The sequence below is a fragment of the Triticum dicoccoides genome, chromosome 1A, assembly GCF_002162155.2.
Source record: "Triticum dicoccoides isolate Atlit2015 ecotype Zavitan chromosome 1A, WEW_v2.0, whole genome shotgun sequence".
Classification (NCBI taxonomy): Eukaryota; Viridiplantae; Streptophyta; class Magnoliopsida; order Poales; family Poaceae; genus Triticum; species Triticum dicoccoides.
The window spans coordinates 23,342,693-23,350,630 of NC_041380.1; positions in this window are offsets into that span (position 1 = coordinate 23,342,693).

Genomic DNA, 7,938 nt, shown 5'->3' on the forward strand with positions numbered 1-7,938 from the left:
GAGGGAGAGCGAGAGGGGCACGGGGAGAGTAGGAGAGGGTCGAGGGGAGTGCGTGGCACCCTCAGGTGCCTCCAGCGGCGAGCAGGTAAGCAGGAGGTGGCCGGGGCTCTCGGGCGCGCGCGCCACGACTCGGTCCTTCTGGCGAGGAGGAAGACGACAGGGGGGGGGGGGAAGTGGAGATGGGCTGGGCCGCACAGGAGCTGGGCCGGCTGGCTACCAGGTGAGCGCCAGATAAGTCCTTCTCTCTCTCTCTTTTATTTCTATTTAATTCTGTTTTCTATTTTCTGTAGTTTGTTTGATTTAGTTTTAGACACTAAACCATTTTATAAAATCCTGGAAATAGTTATGTGGCTAGGACTAAAATATACCAAACCACATAAAATGTTCTAGTATTATTGGACATATATTATTTATATATCAAATATATATCCAATGCAAATAGCTATTTATTTAATTCAAAGGCCCAAAATACTTAACTCTGAGATACCAAAAAATATTGTTTTGAGTTTTACCTCTTTGCAATATTTTCAGAGACTAAGAGGAACATTTTCTTGGGCTTCTTTGAGAAGATTTTAATGTTGATCATTTTTAGAAGGTTTCTGAGGCTTTGAAAATCCCTCAATTCAAATTTCATTTGAATTAAAACATGATGCTCACATGAGGTCTAGCCTAGTGCATAACAGGACCAGGGATGTGACAACTCACCCCCACTAAACAAAAATCTCGTCCCGAGATTCAAGCGTAGGGTAAGGTGAAGGGGGAATGTAAACTAGCACAATCTTCACGATCCAGGGTGCACTTCATAAGAGTGTTGATTCAATCACCATCTTTGTCTTGTCGTCTTGTTCTGAGAACTCCAACTAGCATGACAGCAAGAGGAAAAGGACAACTCCGGAAGAATCGATCTTCTCGAAGATCAATCAACTTAGGATTACTCACGGAATGAGACATAGCAACCTCTCTCGAGCTGAGACACTAAACATACATCCATGGGAATGGAGTGAAGCAGATGACGAAGGTTCACTAGGTAGACAACAATTTCACGCTTAAGGAGGTGGTAATCGATTGTCAACATAGCGAAGAGTTGAGTTTCCATGATACCATAATGATGCATCTTAGGGAAGGTGACTCGTAGAAATATCCCCTTAAGTGGCAAAAAGAATTACCTTTGATTCAGAGATCATTGAAACCCTTTAAACCAGCCTAAGGCAATTCTCGAGCGATCGTTTGGAGGGGGTCGGTAGAATGGCATACTCGGACTTGGATGATGTGGATTACCTAGTTGAAGACAATGTAATGGATGATTTTGCTTACCACCGGAATGGAAGGGACCCATGGTAGAATGGCACATTGGCGGTGCAAGCTGGGAACAGAACGCAAATGATGGGAATGATTCTAGTAACTGGGGAGAGGCTCAACAATAGAGAGTGAATTCACTGTTTGAAAAGGTCATAGCATTGCCGAGGAAACTGAGAGCACTATACGGTTAATGCCGACGATCAAACCTAGCACTTGCGTGTGCTCTCAAGAACTTGAGCAATTCCATAATCATCAAGGTTTTACCAACACCCGTGTCAAGGGTCCGGTAACACAACTTACTACCATGATGAATGGTGATGGAGGATGCAGATGCAAAGGAAGATAACACCTTCTCAGATTTCACCCTTGGCGGGGCCAAGGAAATAAAATCTGGATGATCGACCGAGAGACATTTAGCACTCCGCTTCTAATGTTCTCCTTGATATGCTAGTGTAACCCATTCATAGATATGGTTTGATATCTAAAACATCAAGTAAAAAGGTCGGACTTCGGGATCTCAGAAATCCATAGGGGCAACTAGGGAGTAAATCCTACGAAATCCCTATGGGGGGGGTGGCCAACTTCCTCAAACAAGATACTATAATAATAGGTCTACCGAATGGGTGTGTTGGCCACGACATCCACCTTACCGGTTATCGAGAGACCAATATTATAGTTCTTGGGAAATGTTCCAACCATCACATCTGCCTGAGATTCAGATCTGGTTGGTGTCAGGATATTCCAGACTCATCGAGTCTAGGAAGAAAAACGAAGGTTTGCAACACAAATCGACGAAATGACGTTGCGAGATTCTCGGGAATGAACTACAATAGTAAGCTCCAAAACATGAGCTGGTTCTGCTACACACGTGTGAACACGATGTCCTAGACAAGCATGACCACGTGGTAGTCTTACAATAAAACACTACCGAGTTCAAGTTGGGAACCATCAACGAAGGTATCGAAGTTCTTACATAAGTCCGGATTAGCTCTTATGAAGGAACTCCTTCTCCTTGAACAAATCAATCAGTGGCTTGGTGTGCTCGGGACACATATAGATTGAAGGTTGCAAGTCTTCAAACCACAGAATTCTTCGCACGTGTGCATGACTGATTTGGAATGATTCCAAAGGAAACAAAACAATCTTTCTCAAATTCACGGCGGCAACTTTCATCAGATGCACATGAATTAAAGGAAGTCACTACCTTCATTCAAACATATGCTTCATGAGCTAGCATGAACAAATGCTTTCAAAAGTTTCCAACACTAGCTTAATGTTCAACAAAATCATGGAGGAGATAAGGATGTTGTCAATGGGCTCAACAAACAATTCATCTAGGTTTCCTTTTAAAAGGAATTCCATAGTTAAGTGAATACGGTGATAGCATTGGTCAGACCAAAGATGTAATGGTGTATGCTCGAGGGATCAACCACGAATAAGACAACGTTACGAGCATCGTTGGTACTGATTTGATTTGACGATAGCCCACACTCAATCAAAGGATTGATAAGACAATAGGTCCAACAACTGATCACAGGGACCAATCGATGAAGATATCATCTTTCTTCAACACACACTACACAAGAATATCCCTTTGGAACGAACTAAGTCAGACAAGCTTTTATCTTCCAACTCTCCAAGTTGTTGTCCAGCTTAACCAACTAGCTCAGGGATATCTAACACCGATTCTTGGAGAGAAGGTGGTTCATAAGGAACCAACTTGATCACGAGCTCAACATAACGGTCAGGTGACAACCTGGTGATACTTCTGAGAAGACATTCAGAAAATCACGAACCACCGATATGTTACTAAGATCGAGGACAATCCTGCTTTTCAGGGCAAGACGATATGATCAATAGGGCAAGGATTTGAAATAATCCTAACTCATCGATCGAAGAGTGAACCAGGAGAATGGACTAGGTAGCACGATCAATCTTAGAATGATGATTCACTAACCAACATGCTAAGAATGAAATTATTGTCCTTTAACTACCAAACAACGGAGTTGCTAGCAGTATTGATTTCACACACCACGATTCACTTGTCGGCATTCCGGTTACGATAACACAGGAACCGAGGAATGAACAATGATGGCGAGAAGTATCACTGTGTCAAGAGTTCATAGGATGGTGTGCAATTCCCATGACATTCTTGATATAAAGATGGTAATACTCCAAGGTAGAACAGAGCAAAAGCTGGATTGGCATTTTGATCTGCGGAGTACAATTGTTTTGACCCAATCCTAGATATGGATGAGGTACTGGAGTTTGTTTCTCCTAGTCATTCCGGAATAGAATGGCTTGACGGACCACAAGAGTAATAGGTATCGATGAACGATTGCACGCATACTCTTGACTATCAATTGATAAACGAGGGTCAGAAGACAACTAAAGAGGGACAACTCAAAGGAACATACGATTTTCTGAGTTGTGGATGCATGGTTTAGCATGTTGAACCAAGTTCAACATGTTTCTTCCGGATAACCCATGCAGAAAGGTAGAACTGGCAGAGCCACAATATATAATGGAGAACTCATCAAGAATAATCCTGTTGTGATATTTCAGTTCAACGAGGAACTTCTGCCATAAGTAGTTCATGGTATTTGGAAGAAGAAGATACCACGGACTTCAAGGACTATCGCAAAGGTTACTAATATCCTAAAGGCGCTAGCAATTACTATCAACATGAAGTAGGTAGCGTGAATCTCGGGTTCAGAACCCAGGAGTAGAATACCTACTACTAAGTAGCATCACGAGATGCTTTCGAGAATGATGGCCAGAATCTTCACACTGAGAACACAAAACGTTGCTAGATTTCTAGGTGACTCCCTAAAACACCTAGGGTCATAATAATTATTCCAACATATATGTCGAGGCAATAAAGTACCTCAACTCACTAATTTGTGTGATTAACCTGGCCTAAAAGACATTGAAACCAGAGGAAAAGGATTTTGCAAATGCGTCAGACTCTTTGGAAACCTGGGATGACTCGGACAGCATAACGGCTGTAAATGCTCAGAAAAGATTTGAGACATTCACAAAAATGGTGGCATAACCACTCAGAAGCACAATATCAAGGTTTGGAGATCAACAGTTAACATACAGAAGTAGTAGGAACTGAACTCAAGCTTAAATCCAACAATCTTATAAGTCTACGGATTAGTAACACATGATCCTGATAGAAAGAAGAGATAGCCTAGTTCTTAATCCCCGTAGGAAAGATAAGATGACTCAGAGCAGAAGGGCATAAAGTATAAGGAGTAAAAAGAGCCTTACGTTCCATCCCACAATCAATTCCCTTATATAACTAAAGAATTTCTAGACTCAACTTCGACCAGTTTGGCTTGGTAATCCTACAGGCAGTCAAGCTCTGATACCAAAGCTGTCAGGACCCCGACTCAATGCCACATCGATCTAGCATGTAACACCTCATATCACTTTGCGGCCTCACACACGGTATTCCCATGGGTGTCGCCTTACCTTTGCCCGGGACCGTTTGCGCCTTTTGGCACACGTATATGACAGTGTCGCTAGCATCCATATGATAAGGAGCCTGGGCTGACATGGCTAGTCGTAAACCCAAAGTGGCACAGACTTACAGGGACAGACATCCATGACCCAGCATCGAACGTGTCGGTCATCAGCGAGTGAATCCAGGCTGTAGCACTGGGCTAGCAGGACTCCGGTGAACCAGGCTGTAGCGGGCTAACAGGACTCCGGTATTCATCGCGTGACATTTCCCCGAAGGGACAGACACAGGAACGAAGAAGGACACATGCCGGCCAGCCTAAGTGTTCCAGAGCAGTAGCAAGCTGCCATGGCTCGGTGGAAACACTAGGAGACATTTCCCCGTAAGAGAGGCTACTAAAGATAAACAACTAGATGGTCAGATCCCACACATACCAAGCATTTCAATAACATACACACAATATGCTCGATATGTGCAAATACAACATGGCATCACAACATGACTCTACGACTCAAGTAATTTATTCAATAGGCTCCGAGGAGCGAGATATTACAAACATGGGTCTCATGACCCAACAATCAGAGCATACAAGTCAAAGCACAAGCGGAAGCTATCATGTCTGAGTACAGACATCTATAAATGAAAAAGGCTGAGAAGCCTGACTATCTATCAGATCCTGCCGAGGGCACAAGATCGTAGCTGAGGTAACAAGCTAAACATCGAAGTCCACGCGGTACTACTAGCGAGACCGAAGTCTCTCTGCAAAAACATAAAATAGGCAAACGTGAGTACAAATGTACCCAGCAAGACTTACATCAGAACTAACTACATATGCATCATTATCAACAAAGGGGTGGTGGGGTTTAACTGCAGCAAGCCAGCTTTGACTCGGTGGCTATCCTGAACTACGACTGCGAGTAACTCTTTTGAGGTGGCGCACACGAGTCCACATATTCACCATATCAATACACCACTATGGATCCGCTCCCGTCTCCCTACGAGAACGCCATCCATAGCACTCACGCTTATCTTGCGTATTTTAGAGTATCCACTTTCACTTGTCTATGAACTGATATAAGCAACCCAGAAGTCCTTTACCGCGGACACGGCTATTCGAATAGATGATATTAACCCTGCAGGGGTGTACTTCTTCATACATGTTTCCACCACTTAGCGTCTGCACACGACATGTGCTCGGCAGACTTCAAGCGAAAGCCGACGTGGGTGTAGACCACGACCTACCTAAACACCTAAGTCTCTAGTCCAGGTTTATCGCCTATTCGGGTTCCATCCATGAGGAGATCCGACCAGAGTTTCGCTCACAGCCCCAAACGATGTGAACAGGGTTCCCGAGATACCAAACGGGCATCCGGTACACCGTGCCACGTACCTACCGCATCACAGCCCACCCCTACGGTCAGCGCTGTCCATGGCCTCCAGTAATCTACAAACACCAGAAACTACTTGCAACTCCTGGACAAAGGACTAGGGTGAATAAGAAGTCGAGCGGGGTCATATTTCAGGGCCCAATGTATGGTAGTAGCTGAATCATGGATCACAAACACAGAACTCAGTTCCTGAGGACGGCTTCAATGAGACAACCCACCATGTACTCCTACATGGCCTCTCACCGATACCTTTTACCAAATCGTGTTCACACACTTAGCTCACACATAGTAGGACATGTTCACACACCTCTGATTCATCCCCGATGAATCAGACCTGACTCAACTCTAAGCAGTAGCAGGCATGACAAGCAAGCATGAATGAGTAGGCACAACAGGGCTCAAACAACTCCTACTCATGCTAGTGGGTTTCATCTATTTACTGTGGCAATGACAGGTCATGCAAAGGATAAAGGGGTTCAGCTACCGCAGCAAGTAACAGATGAATCGATGTTGTCCTAATGCAGTAAAAGGGAGCAGGAGCAAGAGAGTAGGATTGTATCGGAATGAACAAGGGGGTTTTGCTTGCCCGGCACTTCTGAAGATAACATTGAGTCTTCATCAGTGTCAACGATCACAACGTCGGAACATCGTCTACCGGGAGGGAACAGATACCGGCAACAAAGAAGAGATACAATCAATGCAATGCACAAAATGATGCATGCTCATGACATGGCAATATGAATGTGTTTTGAGCTAATGCAACTAGCAACAGATTAAATGAAGTTGGTTTGAATACAAGATTCAAATTCAAACTCCATATGTGATTATTCAAATGCCATTAATTGATTTGTGCTAAACAGCAGTTATAAGTTGTTCTAACATGCATGAAAATGGTACAGATGGATTCCTTGAATTTTTCTGATAATTTTTCATATATAAATTATTTAATTTGGAGTTATGGTTGAATTTCTATGATTTATTGAAGTTTAGGGCATATTCTGAAAATAAATAAATCATTTCTGACTTATTTAAAATCCCAGAAGCATATACTGCGTCAGCATGACGCCGGGGTGACGTCAGCAGGTCAAAGGCGTCGACCAGGTCAAACCTGACCAGTGGGACCCACTGGTCAGTGACCCAGTCAACTAACCAAGTTAATTAGCCCTAACTAACTGGATTGGGCCCACTGGTCAGCGACTAACCTAAATATGATTAGCCCTAGCTAACTTAGTTAGCCGGGCGGGGCCCGCATGTCAGTGGCTCACCTAATTAACTAAGTTAATTAACACTAACTAACCTAACACTAATTAGGCAGGCGCCTGGGCGCACACGTCAGGGGGGGTCAACCCCTGGGCCGATCAGGTCAAACCTGCCGGCGACATGTCGCCGGCGACGACAGTAGCGGCGGGGCGGCTCGGAATTGCGATACAGGGAGCCATTCGAGGCGCCGCTGGGCTCTACGGGAAGCTGGCGATCCCGCACATCCAACAGTGCAACCGGGGCGAGCTGGGGTGGCCGTAATCCTCGCCGGCGTCGAGCTCAGCGGCTGCCGGACCTCGGGCGTTGGCGGAAACGGTGCTACGGTGCACAACAGGGAGAACCCGTGGGTGCTGCAGGTTCACAGGAGCGCGGCGAGCACGCTGGTGATGCTCGGGCGAGCGGACGAGCTCAGGAGCATGGAGCTCGTCGGCCGTGGCGGCGGCGAGCTTCGGCGGAGGTGGGGAACGGGGCTAGAGCAAGAACGCGAGCAGGAGAGGAGGGGGAATCGGTCCATGAGCTCAC